General features: G+C 44.8%; 1 protein-coding gene and 2 long non-coding RNA genes across 12 annotated transcripts in view; 1 reads left to right on the top strand and 2 right to left on the bottom strand.

Annotated features, from left to right (window-relative positions):
- Nucleotides 1-12,068, bottom strand: part of LOC132393117 (uncharacterized) — a 38,671-nt gene extending 26,603 nt beyond the window's left edge. Inside the window, exon 1 of the long non-coding RNA XR_009511754.1 lies at nucleotides 12,054-12,068. This is a non-coding gene — a long non-coding RNA (uncharacterized LOC132393117). The remainder of the gene's footprint in view (nucleotides 1-12,053) is intronic.
- The window catches only part of LOC132393113 (protein Shroom2-like), a 241,546-nt gene that overhangs the window by 168,255 nt on the left and 45,303 nt on the right, over nucleotides 1-27,988 (bottom strand). The window lies entirely within an intron of this gene.
- LOC132393118 (uncharacterized) lies at nucleotides 1,337-12,398 on the top strand. Its single transcript, XR_009511755.1, has 3 exons — nucleotides 1,337-1,465; nucleotides 5,960-7,129; nucleotides 12,287-12,398. It is a non-coding gene; the product is annotated as an uncharacterized LOC132393118 (long non-coding RNA).

The raw sequence follows: 27,988 nt of genomic DNA, 5'->3' as shown, positions 1-27,988 counted from the left end.
CACCGAGTTCCCACAGCAACTCATCCCACCCTCTCTGCCCAAAAAAATCTGAAATACTGTACCAGTCTTCTGAACCGGCCAAAGATTTGCACACTCACAGTTACCAGTTACTCTGCTCCTGCTATCACTTTTTACTCCCTTTATTTGTTGAACAAAAATGAATCACCTCAAACTCTGGCATTATCTGTTTCACCTGTCATGCCTGGTCACTTCAGCACCTCATATCACGGAGAATGTTAACGTATTACTTCCGCTCTCACTACATCTCCAGCTTTTTATATCCGATTTCCTGCTGGCTCCAAAGCTGCGATAAAATTAACTTCAACAGCACCCAAGTTATGGCCGTGTAAGCACCGAGCACAACGTAGTTCCTAAACCGGCGGACACACCCACAGCTGAGTGCATGAAGAGTAGACATTACAATAATCAAGCACGGGGCCAAAGGGCCAGACTCGGAGACGTGCAGCTCCTTTCCAGTCACGACTGGTTCAGAGGGCCACGTCTTGCTTGGGACCAAGCAGTCAGGTAAGTTTGGAAAACCATTAACACAAGTCATTACGTTTCACATCACGGCAGCCCACAAGGGTTATCACACCAGTCTTATTGTCAATTGTGGGCATTTCTAGATAACAACAGTGGTGTTTAGGAGGCTTTTAGACAGACACGTGAACAAGCAGGGAATGGAGGAATATGGATTACACACAGGCAAAAGAGATTCAGTTCAATCTGGCATCGTGGATGGCACAGACACTGTGGGCTGAAGGGCCTGTTCCTGTGCTGTATTCTATGATTGTTTTGATGAAGAATTGAAAGGCTGTAAATTTCCATGACCATTAGGTTTAAGCAATGACTCCATTATCATCCAGTATCCATCTTAGTCAGAGGGCGACAGGATAGTTCTATTTTCCATTTAGCAGCTCTAGCGTTCCCAAGTTTAACTTCCTCGAGGTTTATGACACAGGAGGTGCTGCCAGTTTGGCCAATACTACATCCAGTTCTCAGCAACAACACATGATCCACTTTGTGTCAGGGAACAAAAGCAGGTGCACCTCAGCCTTCAACAAACACAAGTGCACACCACAGCCAAGCAGCTGCTGATTTCTGCAGCCTGACCGTCACAGAGACTGCAAAGCAAAGCACAGTGGTCAGGCGGTTTGAAAGAACAAAATCCCTTTTGGAATTTTCCAAACTCAAACGCAACTAACCGGTAGATGGAGGCAGATCGTAGAAGTCGGATTCAACATAGCCACTTTGTCAGACTGATCACAGTTAAAGTTGGGTGTAACTTCGTCCTTTCCGCAGGACACACTCAGCGGTCACCGCTTCAGATTGGCACTGCAACACCTCAAAGAAGTCACATTCTGCTTTACTCTGGGTGTAACAGAGGTTCCCCGTCAGTTTACCGACACGTGGATTAAAGGTGGTCATGACGTCGACTCAGTGTTCCTGTTGACAGATTTTAAAGGTGAGATGGTGTTGTCCGTTGTTGTTAATGGTTACAGTTAAGGAGTTGGCCTGATGTGTAGAGGAATCAACATGCGAGGCCCTATCATTTGAGGTAGAAATTACAGACAGTACAATCACACTATCAAACACACACACACTCACACAGACACACACACACACACACACACACACACACACACACACACACACACACAGACACACACACACACACACAGACACACACAGACACACACACACACAGACACACACACACACACACACACAGACACACACACACACACACACACAGTTTAAAAGAATTGAAGGCAATCACATTAACAAACTATTTGATGCACAAAGTGCGGTTGATTTTTTTCCCCCTGGCTGTAATGTCTAAAACAAGGGCTCACAACCCCAAAATATTGGGTTGCTGATTCAGGCCAGAGTTGGAAGAGTTTTCTTTGCCCAGAGGAAAGAAAATATTTGGAACTGTCCACCCAAGACGTCTATGGAAGTTCAGTCACTGAGGATATTTACAGAGGAAATCCAATCACCTGGCTGTACTTCCATTCCCAGTGTATGGGCAAAGGCAAAAGACCACAGCACCAGCGGTGAGATCCAAGAAGGTATGGTTAAGGGGAGTGGAGGGGCACTTACAGGACTTCTCTGAGTCAGTGGGCTAGACAATACTCAGGAATTCATCATCAAATCTGAATGAATACACCATCCTCACCAACTTCATCAAGGCCTGTGTGGATGAGTGTGCGCCTTCGAGACCGACCGAAACTGTGGATGAACCAGGAGATTCGTAGTCTGCTGAGGGCTAGATCTCACGTAATCAGGACTGGTGATCCACAGCTGTACAAGTCGTCCAGGTAAGACCTATGGAAGGCTGTTTTAAGAGTAAAAAACCAATTCCAATTGAAGTCAGAGATGGAATCGGATGCGTGTCAACTCTGTCAGATTTTCTAGGACGTTACTTCCTGCAAGGTGAAACCCAACATCGTGAATGACTGTGATGCTTCACCCCCAGGCAAGATCAACACCTTTCATGCTCGCTTTGAAAGTGAGAATAAAACTGCGCCTGTGCGAATCCTTGCAGCATCTGGTGACCCTGTGATCTCTGTCTCAGAGGCCGACATCAGAAAACCTTTCACGAGGGTGATGCATTGTAGGCATCAGCTCCTGATGTTGTGCCTGGTAGGGCACTGAAAATCCATGCCAACCAACTGGCATCTTCAATCTCTCACTCCTGCAGTTCGAGGCCCCCACCTGCTACAAAAGTACAACAATCGTACCAGTGGCCAAGAGGAGGAGGCTGACCTACATTGCTTTGAGAGGCTGGTCATGGCTAGAACCAAATCCTGCTGAAGTAAGGGCCTGGAACAACTGCAGTTTGCTCTCTACCACAATAAGTCTACAGCAGCTGCGATCTCACTGGTTCTCCACTCAAGCTTGGATCACCTGGATACCTACATTAAGCTGCTGTTAATTGACTCTGCTCAGCATTCAACACAATCATACCCTCAGTTCTAATCAACAAGCTCCTTAACCCGGGCCTCTGTACCTCCCTCCCCCAGCTGAATGGCTAGAGACAGCTCAAATGCATCTACAAATTTGCCAATGACACAACTCTTGTTGGCAGAATTTCACATGGTGACAAGGAGGCGTACAGGAGGGAGGTAGATCTGCTGGTTGAGTGGTGTTGCAGCAATATCGTTGCACTCAATTGATTATGGACCAGAAAGGAGAACACAAACCAGGCGTCACTGAGGGATCAGAAGTGGAAAAGGTGAAGAGTTTCACGTTTTGGGGTGTCAACGTCTGAGGATCTGCCCCGGCCCAATATATTGACGCAACTACAAAGAAAGCACAACAGCAGCTATAGCAGGTTGAGGAGAGCTGGTACATCACCAAAGACGCTCGCAAATTTCCGCAAGTGTACCGTGGAGAGCACTAACTGATTGCAGCATCATCTGGAATGGAGGGACCACTGCACAGGATCGAAACAAGCTGCAAAACGTTATAAAGCTCCATGACCCAGGACACGTCCTCTTCATATTGCTACCACCAAGGAGGAGTACTGGCGTCTGAAAACACACACTCAACAATTCAAGAACAGCTTCTTCCCCTCTGACATCAAATTTCTGAATAGACAATGAACCCATGAACACTACCTCAGTTTTTCCACTCTCTCTTTGCACTACATATTTTAAAAATTTATAGATATCTACATACACATATAGACTTCCTATTGTAATTGATACTTTTTACTATCATGTATTGCAATGCACTGCTGCCACAAAAGACCACATTTCATGACATATGCCGGTGAGATTAAACCTGGTGTGGATCCTCTAAAGATCTATCGTGGGCCCAGCGTATTGATGTAATTACAAAGAAGGCATGACAGCAGCTATATTTCACTAGGACTTTGAAGAGACTTGTCACCAAAGACTCTTGCAAAGTTCTGTAAAATGTGCCACGGAGAGCATTCTAACTTGTTACATCACCTCCTGGTATGGAGGGGCCACTGCATAGGATCCGAAAAAACTGTAGAAAGTTGCAAACTCAGCCAGCTTCTCATAGGCACTCGCCTCTCCAGCACCAACGACATCTTCGAAAGGCAACCCCTTAAAAAGGTGGCATCCATCATTCTCGACCCCACCCCCCCAGGACATGCCATGCCCTCTTCTCATTGCTTCCATAGGGGAAGTGGTACTGGAGCCTGAAGACACACTCTCAACATTATAGGAAGATGCCAGTGATACTAAACCTGATTCTGATATGGACAGAAAAACAGCAAAAATAACAAGCTGACTCTGGGAGAGCAAAATTAATACAAAACTGACAGTCAGTTGATACTTGGCAGAGATGGTCACGTGTTGTGAGAAGTCTGGCAGCATTGTGCAGCTTTCTTTAATGTCACTTGCCAATCTGATTGGACTCCAGTACGGTGTTACAGGCAACCCTGAGAGGACAACTAAACTGTCACAGGACAGTTTAATTTCCATTTCTTGTACAGGAGTGATAAAAAGCTGTTTCAGCAAGAATCAAAGTCCACCCTGTTTGAGTTAGCTTTGAGCAAGGGAGAAGGGAGGAGACCGGAGGATAGCCCACAGAACTAGTTTGGGCGATATGACAGTTCAAGGCAAGAGATCAAGCGACAGAGTTAGTAAAGTTGTCCAAAGATCAGCCTAGAATGCTGAAAGGATCTCAAATGATTAATTCCAAAGATATTTTAAGCCAATAGAACATGATCAGTTTCTGTCTCACTCTAAAGAAGAATGCCAGCAACCAAAATAACACTGAACAGATAGCTTTCTGATACGAAGAGAAGAGAGTGAAGTAAACAAGACTCCCTTGCACGTACATACATTGGAAGTCTTAGAGTCACTGTTCTGTCCCTGGTACAGGAGCTCCCTAGGAGACAAATGGCCTGACTTCCAAATTTATACAAGTTCTCCCATAGATTTTTAAAGCAATTTTCTTGTCAGTAATAATATGTTGAATTGTATTCATTAATGACTGGATACAGTTTATATCCCATTAGAAACTCAAGAGGTACTGCAGATGCTGGAAATCTAGAGCAATACACACAATGTGCTGGAGGAGCTCAGCAGGTCAGGCAGCATCTATAGATGGGAATAACCATGTTTTGGGCCGAGACCCTTCATCAGGATATATTCTATTAGTTAATTTTGGGTAACATTAGGGTGAACGTTGAATGAAATGAAACTATAGCAAGGGTGTGTAGAACAATAGGATATGGGTTACTTGAGAAAATGGACATTTCTGAATTATAAACAGTTTCAGGAGCAGAATTCACACACAAATTGTGAACTGCCTGTACAAGTTGCCCCCAATGGAACTTACTCCCCAGATTTGCAATTTCCGTATTGCTTGTAGGACAATACCATCTGCAGCCACGTGGTCCGAGACAGCTATGGTGTTAGACTTCCAAGCTCCCGGAGAGAGACGGAGGAAAGGAATGACGCTGTGTATCCAAGTCTGTTTTCAACAAGATATGCCAGTAGGGTGCAGGTCGGGGGTTACACAGAAGCTTAGCTTAACATCGCATCAAACAGGCAATGCAGCTTGCCCGTCAGTAATCCACTACCTCGGTGAGGGTTTCACCCGCATCATTTGGTGCAAAGATAGAACCAGTGGTGAAAGGCGCAGTATAAAAGAGAAAATGATGGAAACAACCAAGCAGATAGAGCAATGTCTGTGGAAAGCAATGTTCCGTTAAAAGAGATTGACCTGAAACCTTCGGGTTTTCTCTTAACACTACTTTGACAGAGTTCCTTCTGGAGACCAGGTCAACATTGTTTTCCAAAAGTACACATTGTTCAGAGTATATACAGTGGATACAATCAGGGCAAATCCTTCTCCCCATTTATCAGTTCCATATTTTATCTTACAAAACATCAATATCACTGGTTTATTCACCTGCAGAAACAGCTTGCCTGGTGACTCTACTTCTGTGTAAATCTGTTCCAATGTTATACAGGATGAACACACTCCAAAGGCTGTTTGTTGACGGGAGAGAACTGCAACATCCTCAGAATACAGCAGACCCAATATTGACGCAAATCTGGTCCCGTTTCATCCATGCTGACCAAGCTGGTCCGATTTGCCTTCCTCATCACCACCATTGCCAGAGGAAGTGGCTAAGGCAAGTTCAATATCAATATTTAAAATGGATAAAGATTTAGAGGGATACAGGGAAAACATGGGAAATGCAACTAGCTAGGGTGAGATGGACCAGACGGCAGTATTACACTGTAACTCGCTTAGGAATTTACTTCAAATATTTCAATCCAAAGTCACAAGTACTCACTTCCACCTGTATCCCAACCTCACTCAGCGAGTTCAAAGCCCAGCCTAATCCTCTTGCTACGCTCACAGCTTTAGAGAACAGCTCACGTAGCAGTGGGCCACCTGACCTCTGTCAACCAGTCTCTGGCACATTACTGTTTCGGGACATGTGCACCTACTCCCAAATCCATCTCGGTTGTAAATAACACTGCACCATGTGCAAAGTAGGGGGTTAATATCATTCATGGATGGTGTCTAGGTCACAGGACAATTTTAATCTCTCCCTGCTCTTCAGAGTGTAACTTATTTGAGGTGCAATGCCAGGTTGGAAAGAAGCTGTGCAAAGGGAGCAGAGAATGTGGAAGTGGCTGAGAAGGTGGCCGATCTTACATCACCTGGTCAAATATTATTCACACCAGGAGGAATGGGAGAAAGGTAGAATGTTTCCTCAAAAATGGTGAGAAAACAATGAAGAGAGGACTTGGTGTCCACACTCACGCAAAGAACGAAGTTAAACGTTAAAGTCCAAGGAGAGAAAATGGTGGCTGGCTTTTGTTGTAGGAAGGTGAGCGCAGTCCCGCACCACCACAAATTCTGCAGTCGAAGACATGATTTCAGCATCAGAGCACACAAATGAATGCAAAGTCCTGAGAGACCTGCTTTTTTTTTTATATCTCTGTCTCTCCCCTGCAGATAAGCTGTTCCGGAGAACACACCTCAATTGTGGTGGATCAAGCTAATGCAAGATTTACTTGTCACAAGGCTGGTGCTGCGTAGATTCGCCAGTCTGGCTCCTGGGAAGGAGGAGTTGAGGGAGACTGGTCCACAGCTGCTGGAGTTTAGGAGAGGTGCAGTGATCTCAGTGAGTAATCGTTGTGAGAGGGAATGACAGGAATGAGCAGAGGACTTTGAGTCAGGGTGAGAGAGGAGAGACTGTGTTGCTGAGAGCTGGAGATGCTCAACTCCTGAGTGCAGCCACATTGAAGGTGGATAAATTCCTGGAAAGTGGAACCAGGATCAATGGGAATTGGGCAGGAAGGTAATCGGAGACAGCCACACTGAATGATGGAGCAGCTGCAAAGTTTTGCTCCTTTTGCCAAAGTTCCTCAATCCTTGCAGATGATCCCACACAAAGCAGACTCATGACCCCCTAGATCCGCAGCCCAGTTCAGATATTGTCCACTTCACCTCCGTCACTAAAGTAGGTATTTCCGAAGGCATGTGTGGAATGTAAACACTCCTCCCTCACAAGGGTTCAAGCACGGGCTCTGTGGGCACCTTTTACTGCTTGTAATTAAGGGGCTAGCTGGCTGCAGTCATGATTAAAATTCTCCACAATTATAGGATCAGTTTTTATTGAAAGCAGATGAAATTGCTTGGATACAAAGGGCTGCAGGACTGTTAGCATATTGAGGTAGTTGGCAGCTGGCTTCACCAGACAACACCACGCATTCATCGTCCGTCCCTCCCACTAACTGGTTGGCTGACATCTCTGCAGGGCAACAAAATCTGCATGGCTCTGTATCTCAACCCATCTTTGCCCCCACCCTTCACCTGCCCATGATCTGGTCTCAGTGTGTACTGATCGGCGCGCGCACACACACACACACACACACACACACACACACACACACACACTCACACTCACACTACATTTAAAATCCTTTCCTGTCCCTGGGCTGGGCACTCTTGCTTCCCCAATCCTCTCTAATCGGTCACGTTCCCCTTCCTCACTATGCACAGATTTTTTTTATTATTATTTGGAACTTGGCATCATTGGGAAAGCCAGCATTTACTGCCCTTCCAAATTTGCCCACCAAGAGATGTCTTCTTGAACCAGCACAGTCGCTCCAGTAAGGATGCACTGTTGTGAGCTAATTCCTTGCTTTAGACCAGCAATATATTTCCAAGCCAGGAAACCGTGCAGTTTTAAGGGGAACCTACAGACGCCGGTGTTCCTGTGTATCTGCGACCCTTGTGTTTCTTGGCGGTGAAGGCAAAGGGTTTGGAGCAGCCTGGGTGAGTAAATGCAGTGCATTTTGTAGTTGGTTCCATCATGATCCATGCCTCGTGCCTTGTGAAAGGTGAAAAGTCACCGGGGTGTCAGGAGGTGAGTTACTCGCTGTGCTTTGGGGGCAGGGTATTTATGTAGATGGTTAGCTTCAGCTACTCGTCAATCAGAGTGGCAAAGGAATTGATGGTGGGGAGGCTGGGGGGTGACAATGTCCTTTCTCACTGCTGTCAGAATCTTACTGTTCTCAAACCAAGACAGCAGGGCACATCCCTCCCCAGTACTACCAACATGATGCACTGCCTCCAGAAGGCAACATGCAGAGATCTCCCCCACCAGGTACAGAATCAGCTGCATACCTTCAATCATTTGGTTCTCAAACCAACCTGCCACACCCTAATCACTACCTCAGTACAGCAGTATAATAACTACTTGGACTTCTGTTTTGTTCATGTATGTGACATTATATTCCTGTGATGTCACTATAAGATTTTTACTGCACCGATGTATACATGTACCTGTGCAGACGTGGGTCCTAATATTTTAAAACAGTTTCCTATGTGGGACTTCGTCAAATGTGTGATTTACTTGAGGTTTGTATAAACCACACAGTTTCTTTCTTCTTCCCATCCTTCCCCTTATCTTCTTTGCTTCTCAATACTAAGGTTCCCACTTCTGAAGAAAGGTCCCAGGCCAGGCAGCATCTATGTAAAAGAGTAAAGATTTGATATTTCAGGCCAAGATCCTTCATCAGGTCCTGGTGAAGGGTCTCAGCCCGAAACATCGACTGCTTACTCTCATCAATCAGTGCTGTCTGGCCCGGTGAGTCCCTCCAGCATTTTGTGTTGTTGATTTGGATTTCCTCCAACATCCGCAGATTTTCTTGTGCTTGCAAACCCTGTACCCCTCTCCACAGATGCTGCCTGACCTGCTGAATATTTCCAACATTCTCTGCCTTTAGTGGAGTAGAGGGTGAAATCAGCTCCCACACCCCAAGCTGCAACAAACACAAACCCGAGTACAACAGCCACGAGGGTGTCAGCAGAACTGGCCCGACAACCTATCAGTAATTGTGCCGGTAAATCAGACCTGCATGCATCCAGCTCGGGCAGGCACCCATCCCACTGAAACACTGGAGGAGACCTCACTCCATCCTCATCTAACAATGTTAACACACCAGGTGGACACGTGCAAACTCACAGGGCAGCCCTAGGTATTTACTTACACACATCCAGGACAGCACCACCAATGTCAGCCACACCTCCCCCATCACGTAAACCAACTTGACGTTCTCCATCACAAATCCAATCCACAGTCACAACATCCCACGTTTACCCAGGATCAAGAGCACATCGTACTTCCACTAAACCTTCTGAACAGAATATCGGTTTGGACAGGTTGTTTCAAGCTCTGCGTTTATACACCTCTACAACAAGGAAACCTCTCCCCACACATAGATGTCCATAATCTGAAGGCACAGGTTCTGGGGAGGTATGGGGGGGATGGGTGGTGGCCTTTAGAGGGGATCTGAAAAAGACATGTCTTCACCATCCGGTAACTGGAATCTAGAACACACTGCCTGGGTGGAAAGTGGAGGCTGGTACTCTCTCACAGTATTTCAGTGTCTGTATAAGCACTTGACTTGTCAACTAATGGAAGGCTATGGGTCAAGCGCTGGCCAATAGGATTACTGATGGTCGACACAGCCACGCTGGGTGGCAGGAGCTGGTTCTGCACTGCACGACTCTTCTGATAATCCTATGACACCTTGAGGTTTCTTTCCTCAGCACGTAATCCATCATCCTCAACTGGAACCTCACCTCCACAGAGAATGAGCTTCACAGTAACTCCTACCTTCAATCGGAAGGAGTCTCAGTGAGTCAGGAGTACGACCACATGATCCAGACCAGCACACCACAGGCATGAGTGGGCAACACGAGAGAGTGTTGGGCTGGAAATTATTGAACTGAATTGACTTTATTTCTTACATCCTTCACATACATGAGGAGTAAAAATCTTTATGTTACATCTTCATCTAAATGTGCAATGTGCAATCATAATAATTTATAATAAATAGAACAGTCAATGTAACAGAATTCACTCAAATCAGCGTGAGTTCATCAGTCTGATGGCCTGGTGGAAGAAGCTGTCCCGGAGCCTGTTGGTCCTGGCTTTTTTGCTGCGGTACTGCTTCCCGGATGGTAGCAGCTGGAATAGATTGTGGTTGGGATGACTCGGGTCCCCAATGATCCTACACATCCTTTTCACACACCTGTCCTTGTAACTGTCCTGAACCATGGGAAGTTCACAACTATAGATGTGCTGGGCTGTCCGCACCACTCTCTGCAGAATCCTGTGATTAAGGGAGGTACAGTTCCCATACCAGGCAGTGATGCAGCCAGTCAGGATGCTCTCAATTGTGCCCCTGTAGAAAGTTCTTAGAATTTGGGGGTCCACACCAAACTTCCTCAACCGCCTGAGGTGAAAGAGGTGCTGTTGTGCCTTTTTCACCACACAGCTGCTGTGTACAGACCACATGAGGTGCTCAGTGATGTAAATGCTGAGGAACTTGAAGCTGTTTACCCTCTCAACCACAGATCCATTGATATCTACAAGAGTTAGCCCATCTCCATTCCTCTATAATCCACAACCAGCTCCTTTGTTTCTGTGACATTGAGGGAGAGGTTGTTTTCTTGACACCACTGCATCAGAGAGATGACTTCTTCCCTGTAGGCTGATTCATTATTATTTGAGATTAGGCCAATCAATGTAGTGCCATTGGCAAATTTAATTAGCAGATTGGAGCTGTGGGTGGCGACATAGTCACGGGTAAACAGGGAGTAAAGGAGGGGACTCATTACGCAGCCCTGAGGGGCTCCTGTATTGAGGGTCAGAGGGGTGGAGGTGAGGAGCCCACTCTTACAACCTGCTGGTGATCTGACAGGAAGTCCAGGATTCAGCTGCACAAGGTAGGGTCAAGGCCAAGGTCTCTGAGCTTCTTGTCGAGCCTGGATGAACGATGGTGTTGAATGCTGAACTGTAGTCCAAGAACATCATTCTCACATAAGCATTCGTCGTGTTCTGAACAAGGTGTTCAGTCCAAGGAGAACTGAAAGCTGCAAGTAAAACCACTAATAAGTCATACATCAAATGTTAGACATTGACCATGGCATAGCAAATCATTCCCTTCACGGCACACATTGGGCTCTTGCACAAGGGTAGTCGATTAACTCCTCAGCCTGTTAACAATCACCACTTGCACAGATCAAAGTAAAAGATAAAGTTAAAATCCAGGCAAAGCAAATCCACATTCACTGCCGCTAGTGTAAACTTGCTTTTGATCATCTTCCCCAGACAAGAGTCCAAAGACCTGCAGCAACAAAGATCCGCATTTACAGAGAACCTTTCTTCTCCACTTGCAGACTTCCCAAAGCGCTGTACACCGCGTGGTAATACACCGCAACACACAGCGTGCACAATAGCTACAAGGTGACAATGATTTGATTGGATACCCCAAGGATCTACTCTTGCCCAGGATAATATTGCAGGGAAAATTCTGCTGCTCCTCATGGACTCTTTTGCATCCACAGGGTCAGGGCCTTGGTTTAATGTGCTCTGCAAAAGTGCATCAACCACCTAAACAACAGAAACACCTACGTCAGGATGCTGTTCATCGACTATAGCTCGGCATTTAACATCATCTTTCCCACGATCCTGATTGAGATTAGGGAGGGGTGTCTCAGAAAGGCAGCATCTGCCCTTTTTGCACTGTTACCATCAGGTAGGAGGTACAGAAGCCTAAAGGCACACACTCAGCGATTCAGGAACAGCTTCTTCCCCTCTGCCATCCGATTCCTAAATGGACATTGAAACCATGGACACTACCTCACTTTTTTAAATATACAGCATTTCTGTTTTTGCACATTTTTAATCATCTGTTCAATATATACATAAATGATTTACTTGTTTATTTATTATTAAGTTTTATTATTTTTTTCTCTCTGCTAGATTATGTATCACATTGAACCGCTGCTGCTAAGTTAACAAATTTCACGTCACATGCTGGTGATGATAAACCTGATTCTGAAGCACTGCCACTTTGTCTCAACCCAGGTTTTTGTGGCAAAGTCCCCCAAGGATGACTTAAACCAATAACATCAATCTCTGTCAGAGGGCACAGCGAGAATCACTCCTCAAAACTTAACGTAATCAGGAGATTCAACAGTGTTAATGCAGGGAAAGTCATCACTCCGATTAAGGATCCAGAGCAAGAAGGGCCTGCTTCAAAAATAGGGAAGTACTTCCTGACACAAAAGCAGCAAAAATCCGGAAACCTTTTCTTTCACACTTGCTCCCCTTTCCTCCCTTGTAGAAAGCTGCTGCAGTCAGAGATAAATTAGCATCTTCCAGGTTGAGAACAGTAGACTTTTGTTTCAGGAGGGCATCCAGAGATCAAGAGAAAGCTGTGGATGATTAATTGAGCTAAGGTATAATTCAGGTGCCAAGATGTGTTGGGTGGGTTTAATGTCTGTCTTTGTTCCACCCACTGCCTTCTGTGGCAATCAGTTCCACAAGTTCAACACCCTCCGTCTGAAGAAGTTCCTCCTCATCTCAGTTTGAAAGAGATGTCCCCTTCTTCAGAGTCTGTAGCCTCTCCACGTTCACTCTATCCAGGCCTTTCACCATCTGATGGGTTTCAAATGAGATTCCACCCCTCCCCCCAATCTTCCTTAACTCCATTAAAAACAGGCTGAGAGCTAATAAACACACCTGGGAGTGCCCTCTTCCCCAGGTACCCTCCCAAGAGCACCAGCAGGCCCTGATATGATACTTAATCTGAAAAGCAGCACCTGCATCAGTACAATTCCTCTGCACTGTGCCGAAAGAAATTCTTACCTCAGATCCTTCTGGCTGAGAAGTGACAACCTTGCCACAAATACAAGAAAATATCAGAGAAAAGTTTAGCAAAAGCTATTCCATTTCTTCAGTGAATGAACCTCACTTATACAAGTCCAGTTCTTGCTCCATCAGTTGCTGTAGTGGCTTGACTGTAAACACCCAGAAGAGGTGCTACCCTGGGCAAACTATCCTGAAGGTATGGGTGGGAAGACACCTGCTGATAAATGCCTCAGTGGAAATGTGGTGGAGATGGTGGCTTAGTCAAAAACCCACCACTAGAATGGGCCATTGATGCACAACACGTTATCTCCAATCCGCAGGGCGTTTTTTTCCTATACATCCATGGTACAAAGGTCTGTTACCAACCTGGTTCCAATGTAGCCTCCCCCTCCCACCCCTGGACAATAAAGGTTAGGGAAATATAGAAGTCCAGCAAAGATGGCAGAAGAAACACACCAACTCTCAGAGTATCTGGCCACTCATACCGCAAAGAATGAAGCACTAGCCTGCCCAATCTCTTATTACTGTGGCCGGGTAACACCCGAGTTGGTGAATATTTCTGCGAGGTAGATTCCTGTGAAGCAAGGAGGTTGAAAGGTTACCAGGGGTAGACAGGAATGCAGGGTTGAGGTTAGAATCAGAGCAGCCACCGTTACATCAAATGTTGAGACAGCTAGGGGATGAGCAGCTCACTAACCACTCTAACGCTTGTATGCCTGCAAATCCAAAAGAAACTTCTATACCCAAAGAAAAGTCAGTCTATAGAACGAGTTGTCTTTGGTGTCCTGCAAGTCTGTGTCTTTATTGATGCTTTACTGCTCGCTTGAGTGCTCATTGGGGGGGGGGGGGGGGGTGCTGATGCTTGTTTGCTGTGGGGGGGGCAATGTTGCCTTGCACTGCTTGTGCATGGGAGGGGGAAGCTGGGGGGGGTGGCTTTGGGGTTCTAACATACAACTGTCATTTTTTTGGGGGGCGCTCCTCTGTTTTTGTGGATGTTTGTGAAGAAAAAGAATTTCAGGATGTACATTGTATACATTCCTCTGACATTAAATGTACGCACTGAAAGCTATTGAACTGGCTTGATTCATTCAAGGGGAGGCTGGACAAGCTCATGGGGGAGAAAGGAACAGAGGGTGACGCTGATAAGACTTAATTGCACAGACTCAAATAGAGGATGAATGCTGGCATACAATGGTTAGGTTAAATTTTTCGTGCTATATATGTAGTGTATTTCATATTTCAGTATCAGGTTTAATATCACCGGAATATGTTGTGAACTTTGTGACAGTAGTACAATGCAATACAAGATAAATATAGAAGAAATCTGAATTACAGCAAGTATATGTATGTATATTAAATAGTTAGATTGAAATTAGTGCAAAAGCAGAAATTTTTTTTAAAAAAGTGAGGTAGTGTTCATGGGTTTAAAGTCCATTTAGAAATTGGATGGCAGCGGGGAAGAAGCTGTTCCCGAATCGTTGAGTCTTTAGGCTTCTGCACGCCTTCCTGAAGGTAATAATGAGAAGAAGGCATGTCCTGGGTAGTGGGGTTCCTTCATAATGGACGCTTCCTTTCTGAAGCATCACTCCTTGAAGGTGTTTTGGAAACTGTACGTGCTAGTGCCCATGATGGAGCTGACTAATTTTACAGCTCTCTGCAGTTTTGTTCGATCCTGTACAGTAGCCCCCCTCCCCCCCATACCAGACGGTGATGCAGCCAGCCAGAATGCTCTCCATGGTATAACTGTAGAAGTTTTTGAGTGTTTTACGTGATAAACCAAATCTCCCCAAACTCCTAATGAAACATAGCCATCTACCACTACCTTGCCATCTTTATAGCTGCATCAATACACTGAGACTAGGTTAGATGCTCGGAGATATTGACACCCAGGAATTTGAAATTGCTCACTCTCTCTACCTCTGATCCCTCGATAAGGACTGGTTTGTGTTTCCTCGACTTACCCCTTCTGAAGTCCACAATCAGCTCTTTTGTCTTTCTGACGTTGAGTGCCAAGTTGTTGCTGCAATACCACTCAACTAGTTCATATTTCAATAATCTTGGAAATATATTGCTTGATTAAGCATTCTTTGTTGCTTACATAATTCATTCCAGGCTATATGTACGAAGTACATGAACAGCATACGTTATTACACTACCACATCATACATGCACGTCTCATTAAAGTAAAATGAAGTAGACACATTTTCCTGGGCTCCCGTATTTTTCTGTTGATTCATTTCTGAAGTTAGGAAACATAACAATACATGGTTCATTTTTTTTTCCATGCAGTGTAAAGCAGGGAGCTGGGACACTGTATAATGTAGGCACAGGGAATTATAATGGAAAATGTGCGATGCACAAACAATGACAAGTGAGTAGTGAGTATTGGTCATCAGCAACCATACACAAACTTGCAATGGTTTGTTGGGTTAAATTTTCCACCCTAAATGTTTCCTTTTCCATCCAGTCTGCAGTAATTATTACAACTGTGGTGCCAATAATGTAACAATTCAAGGTTCAGTGAAAACCAGGCAGTGGTCTGTATCGGCCAGCTGTAGAACATTGTGGCCTCTCTGACCACTCCCACCTCCTTTCCCAAGCCTGCTATTGCATCTCCCCACACAACCAATACTGCTAATCTCTCCAGTCTGGAGTTTGAGGGTACTACACATTGCAAACACAATGCAACTGCTTTAGAAATGGCATCTGTTTAGAACTGGCAGAGTAGGCCAATCAGCCCTACTGATATCTCAATACTATATTCCCATACTCTCTCATTCCCCCTCATACCCTCTGTCTAGAAATATATCCATTTTCTTCTTTAAAATGTTCAATGCTGTGGAGAATTGTACAGGTTCCCCAATCACCGGGCGAAGAAATCTCTCATCTCAGTCCTGTGCCCTCCGACTGTGACCCCTCGTTCTTAGCACTACAAACCAGGGAAACCCACCTAGCTTCACAGGGCCTCTCAGGACTTATGTATATCATTGATATCTTCTCTCATCCTTCACACTCCCCTGAATGCAGACTCAACCTCTCCTCATTTGGCAGTCCCACTATCCAAAGGATCGGGTGAACCTTTGCTTCACACCTTCTGTGACAACTACATTCATTTTCAGGTAAGGAGTCTATATGCACTCAGGTGTGGTCTTTAAAAGTCATATATAACTGCAAAAGGACACCCTTGCTCCAGTCTTCAGATCTTCGCAGAATAACAGCTAACGTACCAATGGCATTTCTCAAGTATTTGGACTCATCTGCACGTTTACTTTCAGGGTCAGCTGTATAAGGATATATCCCCAAACACTCACTATTCGTTGCCCAGCGCATCTGTGGGTGTGAGCTTTCCTCTATTCAGGGCAGTTACAGCAGCAGATGCCCAGAGGATTATCAGGGGCTCCAGCCACCCCAACCACAAACTGTTCCAGCTGCCACCATCTGGAAAATGGTACCACAGCATTAAGGCCAGGTCCAACAGGTTTTGACAGCTTCTTCCACCAGGCCATCAGATTGATCAACACACATTGATCTGATTGCATATCTAACTGTACATACATGTATACAAAACAATTACGTGTACAATCTTAGTGTTTGGGCAATATCCTCCCGCATTTACTCTCCTTATTGCTTGTACATTGCAACGGAGACACAAGATAAAGATTTTTACTCCCTTGGATGTAAGAAATAACATTTTATTCTCTTACTTTCTGTTTCTCTTCACAACCCAAGATACCACTTTGTCTCACATCACTAGCCACCTCAAGAATATTAAGTTCAAATCCTCCATTGATCCCTACGTTATTCTAAAGTCACTGCCTGCCAGCTCCAGAAAAAACAATTTAATCCTCCTCTTTATCGATCAATTTTCAATCCAGTATATTATCCTCAAGCCCATGGGTTTTAAATTTGCACACTAATCTCTTACACAAGCCTTTATCGAAGTCCGTCTCAAATACAACACACACATTATTTTCATGTGTTTGTTCTACCAGTTACATCCTTAAAAAATATTGACTCAGCACATCACACAGAAACCACTTAATTTCATTGAATGTTCACCCTAACATTAGCACAATTAAACTAATGGAGTACATAGTTATTAAAGAATACCATGAAGCATTTTAATTTGTTTGAAAAAAGGCTTCAAAAATGAATGGGAAATTCATATTTCATATAGAAGCATAAAATCATATTTCTGTAAATCAGGTCATTCATAATTGGGTGGGCCAATCACAGAGTTAACAGTCAACTGCAGGGTATATTACTGGTGTTACATATACCCCAGGAGACAGCGGCTCCCTTTCCTCACACACATCAGTGATCCAAATGGGTTTTGTGTCTCCCTTGCAGAGGAACAGTCTTTCAATTTGCAGGCTTTTATTCCAAATGGAGCTAAAGTTCCAGGGTTAAGTTCAAGCATTTTCCCTGGAATAGCAGTCTAGGGTCACAAACACTTCCACACGTTGCAAGCCTCCACAGTTCATCAAACTTAAGCCAATGCCAAAGACAGGGATGAGAATACTGTGGTGAAAGAGAGCGTACTACCTGGCAGATCACCCTGCTACCTTGGTGCAAAAGATTCCACACACCACTGCAAAAAGTCACAGAGAAGTTTCCTTGGCAAGTTGTAAGTACACTCCAGCGACACCACTGAAATAATTTGGCCATTAGCTCAATTCAGTTTGTGCAGCCCTGACCTATGTGAATTGGTGCCAAGTTTTCAAATCTGCAGTCTCAAAAGTATTTCACTGCCCATAACTGGAGCTTAAAGGTCCCAAGCTTCTGAAAGGCCACAGACAAATTGGATACGTTCCACACTAAAACAACTGTGCAACCACAAAGGCAAGGAATCGTTCCCAAAACGTTTCCATCAGCCACTCCAAAACCGCTACAAAGCAGTGGAATACAATTCCCGAAAGCGGCAGGGAAAAGCTGGAGTCTGAAGCACATCATCCCCTTCCTGTAGACATTCTCACCATGAGCACTCAGCTTCTCAGCAGTCTGTACTCAATGCAAAAATCAGTACGATCTTCTTTCTCATTGATAAGCAGACATTCACATATGCACAATGATGCAAAACTAGCACTAACATTAAATTTAAACCATTTCAGTTCAATTCTCACAGCAATCAATTCCTTCGTACATGTTAGAAAAATGGTAGTGATGGAGGTTGCTGTAACAACACAAAGATCAACCACAATAATTTAAATAAAATGTGCACCCCTAACACAGCCAGCAACTAAAACATGGCAAAGCCTCACTCTGCTGCTCATCATAATTATAGCAAAGTCAGCCTTCGAGAGCACGTGCTTGGAGTCTGTGCTAGTGGCACACACACACGCACACAGCCAGCCAGAGAGCATTTTGCCCGCAGTACCATCACCTTCTTTAAACAAACCTGACCTGCACTCTAACCCACATCTTCTCTTTTGACCCTCCCCTCTGCACCCCACACTTCATCTATTCACAGTCCCACCGAATCGTCTCAAACTGAAGTGTTAACTCAATTTCACTTCCACACGGATGTCGCCTGCCCTACTGAATATTTCCATCAGTCACCTTTTTTTTTAATCAAGTCAGAGAACATTCTTGAGAACTCCGTGTACGGCCAACAAATAGATGTAACTCTAATGACTCGACGTGATGGAAACGGGCACATGGAACCAACCTCCTCAAGCTAGTTACATCTTTCAACCTTCTTCACCAAGGGGAAGAGTAGGAGGAAACGTTGCAAAAAACGTGAATGTCTCAGACATCAACTTCATCCAAGGCACGGGCACAGAGTTCACGTCCCACTTCAGGCACAAGTGTGAAACCCAGACACTAAATACTTCTCCCCAGCTGCAAAACATCTCAGCACACCCCCAGGATGTGCCAGATGTTCTTAGTTTATTCATTCGCTCCAATCATTCTAATTTTTCTTGTTGATTTACCCGACATTGCCATTGGTTGATTACCCTCACATGTACTGAGATATAGTGAAAAGTTTAATGTTTTGTATGCCGTACAGACAGATCATGCCATATATAATTATACGGAGGCATAAAAGGGAAAACAGAGGCAGAATATAGTGTCTCAAAGAAGGTGTAGAATAGGTGGATTAAAAATATACATGAAGAATAATGAGGTAGATTGCAAGTTATAGAGTTAGAATTGTTCAAAATAGAAATTGGCCCTTCGGCCCACAGTCTCTGTGCCAACCATCATGCCTAACTATACCAATTCCTCTTGTCTGGATTAATTCCTTAACTCTTATTAAGGAAGGATTGGAATTTCATCCCTTAGCATATGAGGAGTCCATTCAAGACTCTGATAACAGTAGAACATAAGCTGTCCTCGTGTCTGATGGTTTGAGCTCTAGGGCTTTGGTACCTTCTGCCTGACGGGAGAAGGGAGAAGAGGGAGTGATTCAGGCATCCGTGATTACATCAGCTGTTTCTCTGAGGCAGCGGAATGTGTAGACAGAGTCAATCAAGGAGAGGCTGGCTTTCATGATGGAATAGGCCACGTCCACACCTCTCTGCAATTTCTCACAGTCTTGGACAGCGTACCCCCATACCAACATGTGATGCATTGGGATACTATGCTTTCTACAGTGCAACGATAAAACTTGGTAAAAGTCACTGGGAACATGCCAGATTTCCCTCACCTTCTGAGAAAGTAGAGGTGTTTGTGTGCGTTTTTTTCTGGCTGTGGCATCCATGTAGCTGGACCAGAACAATGGTGATATTGAAGACAAATTTAAGAACTACATTGTCAGCAACCTAAAGGGTGCACTTGAATAGCTTTAATATCTTGGTTGTCACCTCAAAGCAGGGCAACAAAAAGTCACCAGCTTGGCTCCAAGGATGGGGGGGGAGGGGGGGGGTTTGCTGTACAAGGATAGACTTGGGTCTCTGGTCTTTAAAGTTCCAGAGAATGAGGGGCAATTGCACCAAAGCCAAACCAACTCTGTAACTCTCACCTTCCTCCACAGGAATAACTCAGGAAGGCTGAGGATTCGGTTTTTAGTGCCTTTGTTGTGGTTGACATCCTTGGACTTTGCACGTACTTCGTCATTCACAACCCCCCGAGTGATGGAGAGGGCTGAATGAAAGATCACCAGTCACTAGAGCACTGTCACACAAAAACCAGCTGCTTGGTACACAAAGAGTTGAGTGTCAAACATCAAAGATTAGGCCCACTGGCCCACCATGTCAGCGCTAGACATCGAGCAGCTATCTATACCAGGGGCTCAGGGGTCCGTGGACCCCTCGGTTAATGGGAGGGGTCTATGACATAAAAAAGGTTGGGAACCCCTGGTCTTTACAAATCCCAGCTATCAACTTTGTTAAATGTTGGCGAGAGTCTCTGCCTCCACCACTATCTCAGGCAGTACATTCCACACTCTAGGTAAAAAGAATTCCTCCTTGCATCTCCTCTATCTTATACCTATGTCCTCTTGGTTGTATTACCCATGCCACGGGGAAAATATTTGCTACTGTCCGCCCAATCTATACCACACTTGATTTTGTACACCTCTATCAAGCCAGTCCTCAGCCTCCCTCCTCCAGGAGTTTAGCCACGGACCTGATAGAGGACTGGAGGGCTGGGTGCAGTTTGAGGACAGCATGCTGGGGGGGGGGGGAGCGGCAGGAGGGGACATTAATCTGGGCAGGCATCTGAAAGGATGCCTTTCAAAACTTGTGGCGAGCCGACAAGTAGAGGGACGGGGTCTGGGACAGTCCATTCAGTGCAGGGGTAGTGTGGGGACAAGGGGCTGTCAGGTGAGGCAAGAATTGTATTCACCAGCAGCTCTTCCAGGCCGGTGCTGTGGACTAAGACCCAGCACAGAGCAACAGCCAACCAAAATTTCCCTGTCTTCTGCAACCAGAGGCATCCTCAAGCTCTTCAGGGTATGCCCCCACAGAAGTTCCCAGCATCAGTGAATGGTCGAGAGTACGAATTGACTCAGGACCTTCAACTGCATAGCTCGGAGAAAATTTATTGCTCTGTGAAGGATGCAGACACCTCACTATCTAATGATGAATGGACAGAGCGAACACGAGGAAATCTGCAGATGCTGGAAATTCAAAGAACACACAAAATGCTGCTGGAACACAGCAGGCCAGGCAGCATCTATAGGGAGAAGCGCTGTCGACGTCTCAGGCCGAGATCCTTCCACTGTCGACGTTTTGGGACCTGTCCCAGAGCCTTACTATAACTTGTGACCATACAGTCTACATGACTCCTCAGAACCACTCATTAGCAGTGTCTGAATCCCTCACACAGAAGTGCAATCTACTGTGCAGCAGATCGAACTGCACCAGGCGCAGCCTCAGATGAAGACAGGAATACGAAAAATAGAAGCAAAAATACTGTTTGAGTACTCCTTTGCTGCCTGACCTGCTAAGTACTTCCAGCACTTTCTGATCTCATTGACGGTGGGCTCTGGGACGCGAGTAACTAGTACAATGGTCAGTTGAATTTAAGCCAACCACTCTTGAGCCTCTGAAGTGTTGGCTCGCAGTGAACCTGCAACCCTGTGCTCGAAACAGCACACTTCCCCAAGTGGAAGCTGTGGGCAGGTTTCTCTCGCTCCTTATGCTTTAACTAGAGCAGGGGTCAGCAACCTTTACCACTGAAAGAGCCATATTGACCCGTTTCCCACAGAAAACACTGGGAGCCACAAAACCCGTTTGACATTTAAAATGAAATAACACTGCATACAACGTTTTTTTTGCCTTTATGCTATGTATAAACAAACTATAATGTGTTGCATTTATGAAATCGATGAACTCCTGCAGAGAAAACGAAACTACATTTCTGCATGCAACAAAAACATTTTGAACTCCGAAAAAAAGACGTTGGGTTGAAGGTTACTCCATAGTTAGCCTACCTTGGATCGAAAAATTAAAAGAAATCGCGCACTGGCGGGTGTCAGGCATTGGCAGTGGTGACATATATTAATAGCGATAAAAAACACGTTGTAGCGGTGTGCTACACGCAGCGCTAAAATAACGACACGGAGTCGGTAAACTGCAGTCAAAGATAACTTTATTCGAACTAAACAGCCTTGCTTTTAAGCCTCCCTCAACCCGCCCCCCCCCGCGTGGGCGCGGTTGCTCCAAAAGACACGTACTCACAAACCCCCATCGGTTATCTCCCTTAGCCGGAACGCTGGCTAATTGTGAGCCGGTTCGGATGTGCCAGGAAATGGGTCGCCACAACGTTTTATTTAGATTGTACAAGATCACCATAATCTTCAGATTTAGAATTACATTTCAAAAACTAATAAACTAACATAAAATACATTTTAATTAAATACTCGTCATTTATTTTCCAAAGCCACAGGGAGCCGCAGCACAGAGATGAAAGAGTCGCATGCGGCTCCGGAGCCGCGGGTTGCCGACCCCTGAACTAGAGGCACTGCTGCATTTACAGAGCACCTGCCACCTTCTCAAGGGCAACTAGTGATGGGCAGTAAATGCTGGCTTAGCTGGCGATGCCCACATCCCGTACATGAATAACTGAAAATCTCAGAGCATTGCAAACTGCTTCGGGTTTTAGTCTAATTTTAACATAGCCCAGCCAAGCATTCTGCACTGGGCAATCTCCTACAAATAGCAACAACCAGAAATCCCAATACTTCTTCAAGTGTAATTGTGTGTAGCACAGTGATGCAGTAGAACCTCTGTCTCACAGTTCCATTGACCCAGGTTCGTGCCTGATCTCAGGCACTGTGTGGAATTAGTACGTTCTCCCTGTGGTTCCATGGGTTTCCCACAAGAGCTGGTTCACCCACATCCATCTGAGATGTGGGTGTTCGTCGATTACATGACCGCTGTAAGTTTAGTGCAGCACTCTGTAATGTTTCACTGCTAATGTAATAGTTTCTCTGTGGCAGTAATGTTTGGGTTATAACTAGAGATAACAGGGGCTTTGGATGGCATATATTCCAATGAGAGGCATGTTATTCTTTCTTGTGGGTCTGAGAGAAAGGATTTCATGGCCTTTTGTCGGCGAGAGATGAAGAGAGAAGACGCAAGTGGAGAGAGTTGGTAGACCACCGGATGGACTTGGAGGGTCCAGGAGTCGATGACGCTCGGAGGAGGTCGACAGGGAACGAATGGACAGAAACGTGAGCTCGAAGGTGCGCATTAGACTGTTTCATGTGAATGGGCCCTTTTTCTTTTATCATTTCTTTACTAACCTATATTCAAATTAAGGATTAAAAAGCTCAATCGTTCAGTTGCACATTGTGTACTGTTTGTTATTTCGGAGTACTGATTTGTAACAGGGGTACACATCACAGAGCATCCACCCAAACAAGATTTCTCAAGTTTGGCCAGGCCGGGGGCTGTCTTCCTCTTAGATTAAGCGGCTAGCTAGACGAACTGAGGGTTACATTAGGGAAGGAGCTAGCACAAATAGTTCCCAGCATTTTCTCTGGTCTCACACTGTGATGATCCCTGCAGTGAGATAAGCCTTTAACCAAGATCAGATACACCCCAGTTCCTCTACACCACCCTCACCAAGCATGCAACAAACTCAATTTTGAAAGCTCTGTTCATTTCAGCATCTACAGCTGTTTGGTGGCAAGATTTCCAGATTTCTTCTACCCAGCTACTAGAGGAAAGGCATTTGCCCCAGCACCTAGCCCACCTAAGCGAACAGCTTTGCATGACAAAAATAAATTCCCTATATCAGTTCACATACAGACATGAGCACACTGCCCCACCTTAATCCCACAGGCACACTGCACAGTTAGCCAGAGTCCAATGCCAAATCATCCAATTAAAAGTGCAATTTTATCAGAATCTAATGTTACTCATACAGACAATAAAAAAGGTACTTCTCCAACATTTTTACTTTTTGCACAGTTTAAAGCATGTCCTTCATACAGTTGCACTTGGAAACCATTTTCTCAAGGCAACTCATGTTAAACAACTACTTGTATTTACATAACACCATAATTTCAATATGTTTTAACGTGTTTCAGAGTCACTGTTATACAGTAAGGAGTTGGGGCAAGTTTTCACAAACACTAATCTAGTAATAACTAAAAACTTGGTAACTCACTGAGTTATAACATTTGAAAATGCCTGTTAAAGTTTTTTTTTTCAAAATAAAGCTTAAGAGATGGTTTGACAGAGAACAAAGGCTTTAGGTGAACACCTTTCCAGAAAAAAATACTGGCATCTCCATAATTTTAGTATTCCCTTGGTACTGCCAGTCGAAGGTCACTGGAATGGGATTTGAATCCATGACGACCTGACTCTGAGGTCACAGTGCCAACGCTGGCCCCTCAGCACAAAGTCATGAGCTACATTCTCAATTCCCACTGCACCTGTTGTTACCACCGGTTTCCTGAGTCATTTCATAGATGCAATAGATTCTCACTGTTCAGGAGCCAAAATTAACCTGCCCAACAGGAATCCTAGTTACTCTGGCATGGCCTTCCACCAATCCTTGGCACACACCTGTAAGACCAGGTATTCACTGCCCTTTACAACTTCATCAAGAAAATAACACCTTCTTAAACCTGTATTTAAGTGGCATTGAGGAAGCTATTTAAGTAGGCAAGGCAGAGAAGGATATGGTCCTAATGCAGACAAACGTGATTAGTGTAGATGGGCAAAAAGGTTAGCATGGATGTGTTGCGCTGAATGGCCTTTTTTGTGCTGTTCCACCCTATGACTACGACTTTATAACCACACAGTTCATGTACGAGGGTACTCTAGTGCTGATAGTTCGGCAAGCAAAAGCCATGTGTTTATGGTCTACAACACAGAATAACACAATAGTGTCAGTTACAGCTCTAAAGATTGATAGTCAGGTACTTTTTACAGGTGTCCAGAGTTTCTGCCTCCAAAAGCCTTTCAGGCAAAAAGTTCCAGGCTCCACCACTCTTTGGGTAAAGATCTTCCTCCTTCAGCCACCCATTAATTTAATCTAGTTTTCACTCCTCTGGATGAAAGAAGTGACAGCCTTGCTCCATCTGGACTTCTCATTATTTTGTACACTTCAATTAAACATTCACACAGACTCCGGTGCACCATAAATGACCCCTAGAATAGCACCCCTTCATGTCCATAACTCCCCAGCCATCACAACATTCTCAAAGCACCTGTGCTCCTTCTCTGGAACTCTCACATCCTTCCCATTGTGTGATGACCAGGACTGTACATTGTGCTCTTGGTCCTAGTGTTTTAAGAACACAACAAATAGATCATCAGACCCGTTGCGCCTGCTCCAACATTCAATAAGATCATGGTCGCTCTGGTTGTAGACTCAGCACAGCCTACCCGCCTTTTCTTTGCCCTAACTATGCAAAAATCAGTGGCCTCTATTAGGCACAGCTATACACCTGCAAATACCTAAATCAGCCAATCAAATGGCAGCAACCCAATGCATAAAAGCACACAGACAATGACAAAGGGTTCAATTGCTGTTCAGAGCAAAGATCAGAATGGGGAAGAAAAGTGATCTAAGTGGCTTTGACCATGGAATGTTTGTTGGTGCCAGACAGGGTAGCTTGAGTATCTCAGATACCGCTGATCTGGGAGTTTTCACACACAACAACCTAGAGTTTACAGAGAATGGTGTGAAAACCAGAACCGTCCAGTGAGTGGCAGTTCTGTGGGTGAAAATGCCTTGTTAATGAGAGAAGTCCGAGGAGAGTGGCCAGGCTGGTTCGAGTTGATAGGAAGGCATCAGTAACTCAGGTAACCATGTGTTATAACAGTGGTGTGGAGAAGAATGCAGCTACCTAATGAAGTGGCCGTTGAGTGTATTTGTGTCTTAAGAAAAGAGAGGCAGCATCAACTACTTTCCTTGACAAAGAATTCCACAGATTCACTGTCTTCTGGGAAAAGCAGCTTCTCCTCATCTCTGTCCTAAATTTATTACCGCAAATCTAAGACTATGACCCCTAGTTCTAGTCACCCCTACCACTGGAAACAACTTTCCTGTTTCTAACTTAGCTACTCCTTTCATAATTTTATATGTTTCTACAAGATCTCCTTTCATACTTTTGAATTCAGGTGAGAGTCATCCCAATCTGTCCTCATAGACTCCCACCCCCCCCCCCCCCTCATCACCACAATTAACCTGGTGAACAACTTCTGCACGCTCCCTAAAGCCGGGATATATTTTCCCAAGTAAAGGAAGGCCAGCAGAACTGTGTGCAGTACTCCAGCTCTGCCTAACCAGTACTCTGTACAGTTGCAGCATAACCTCTCTGCTCTTAAATTCAATCCCTCGAGCAATGATTGCCAACATTCCATTTGCCTCCCTGATGACCTATTGTACCTGCAAAACAATCTTTTGCAATTCATACACAAGCACTCCCAATTAAGTTCCTCTGTACAAAAGCAGGCTGAAATATTTCACCATTTAAATGATAATCTCATCCTCTATTTTCACTTCCAAAGTGAATCACTTCACACTTACCAACACTGTACTCCATCTGCCAAACCCTTGCCCAATAACTTAACCCATCACATCCCTGGGTAGAATCTCTGCAACCTCTGCACAATTTGTTTTTCCATTAGCAAGATTAGATATCCCACACTCAGTCCCCTATTTCAAACAGCTAATGTACATTAGGAACAGTTGCTAACCCATGTGGCACTCAATGCACCACTGATTGCCAACCAGAAGAACACCCATTTATCCCAATTCCTTACCTTCCATCGGTTAGTGAATCCTCTATCTATGCTAATACATTACTCTCAACTCCTCACATCATGGATAGGTCTTGTATGTGTCACTTTATCAAATGCCTTCTGGAAAATAAAGTATGCATCATCTCCCATTTCCCTTCTATCCCCTGTGTTCGTTCCAGTAAGTTATTTCAAATAGGTTTTGACCTTCCCAAATCCATGCAGTCTGCTTGATGGAACCATTTCAATCCTCATCCATTATTTCTTTCTTAATTATAGCTTTAAGCATATTCCTAACTACAGATGTTAAACTAAATGGCTTATAATTACTTACCTTTTGCCTACATACTTTTATTTTAAACAGTGGTGTAGCATTCACTGTCTTTGAATCCATTGGGATCTGCCCAGAGTTCAGAGAATTTTGGTAAATTATGACCAATGCCTTCACTGTTACTTCAGCCATTTCTTTCAATCCATCAGCAATGGAAAAGACTGAAAACAAGCTGGATTAGTAATTAAATCAATCACATGACTGAGGTACAGTGATAAACTCTTTCTCTCCATTCCCAAATATCACATTTGCAAGGTGCTGCTTGCATAAGGAACTGCATCAAGTTACCTAAACAACACACACAAAGTGCTGGAGAAACTCAGCAGGCCAGGCAGCATCTGCGGAAAAGAGTACAGTCGATGTTTCAGGCCGACACCCTTCAGCAGGACTGGAGAAAAAAAAAGGAGCGTACATTTAAAAGGTGGGTGTGGGGAGGATGGGAGAAACAACAGGTGACAGATGAAACCTGGTGGGGGGGAGAGGTGAAGTAAAGAGCTGGGAAGTTGATTGGTGGAAGAGATACAGGGTTGGAGAAGGGGGAGTCTGATAGGAGAGGACAGGAGGCCATGGAAGAAAGAAAAGAGGGGAACAGCACCAGAGGGAGGTGGTGGGCAGGCAAGGAGATAAGGTGAGAGAGGGGAAAGGGGATGGGAAATGGTCAAGAGGGGCATTACTGGAGTTCGAGAAATAGATGTCCATGACATTAGGTTGGAGGCTACCCAGATGGAATACAAGGTGTAGTTCCTCCAACCTGAGCATGGCCTGATCCCAACATTAGAGGAGGCTAGACATATCGGAATGGGAATGGGAAGTGGAATTAAAATGGGTGGCCAC

Source organism: Hypanus sabinus, chromosome 4, assembly GCF_030144855.1.
Source record: "Hypanus sabinus isolate sHypSab1 chromosome 4, sHypSab1.hap1, whole genome shotgun sequence".
Lineage (NCBI taxonomy): Eukaryota > Metazoa > Chordata > Chondrichthyes > Myliobatiformes > Dasyatidae > Hypanus > Hypanus sabinus.
The sequence above is the reverse complement of the archived record's forward strand: the minus strand, read 5'-3'. Positions and strand labels throughout refer to the sequence as shown.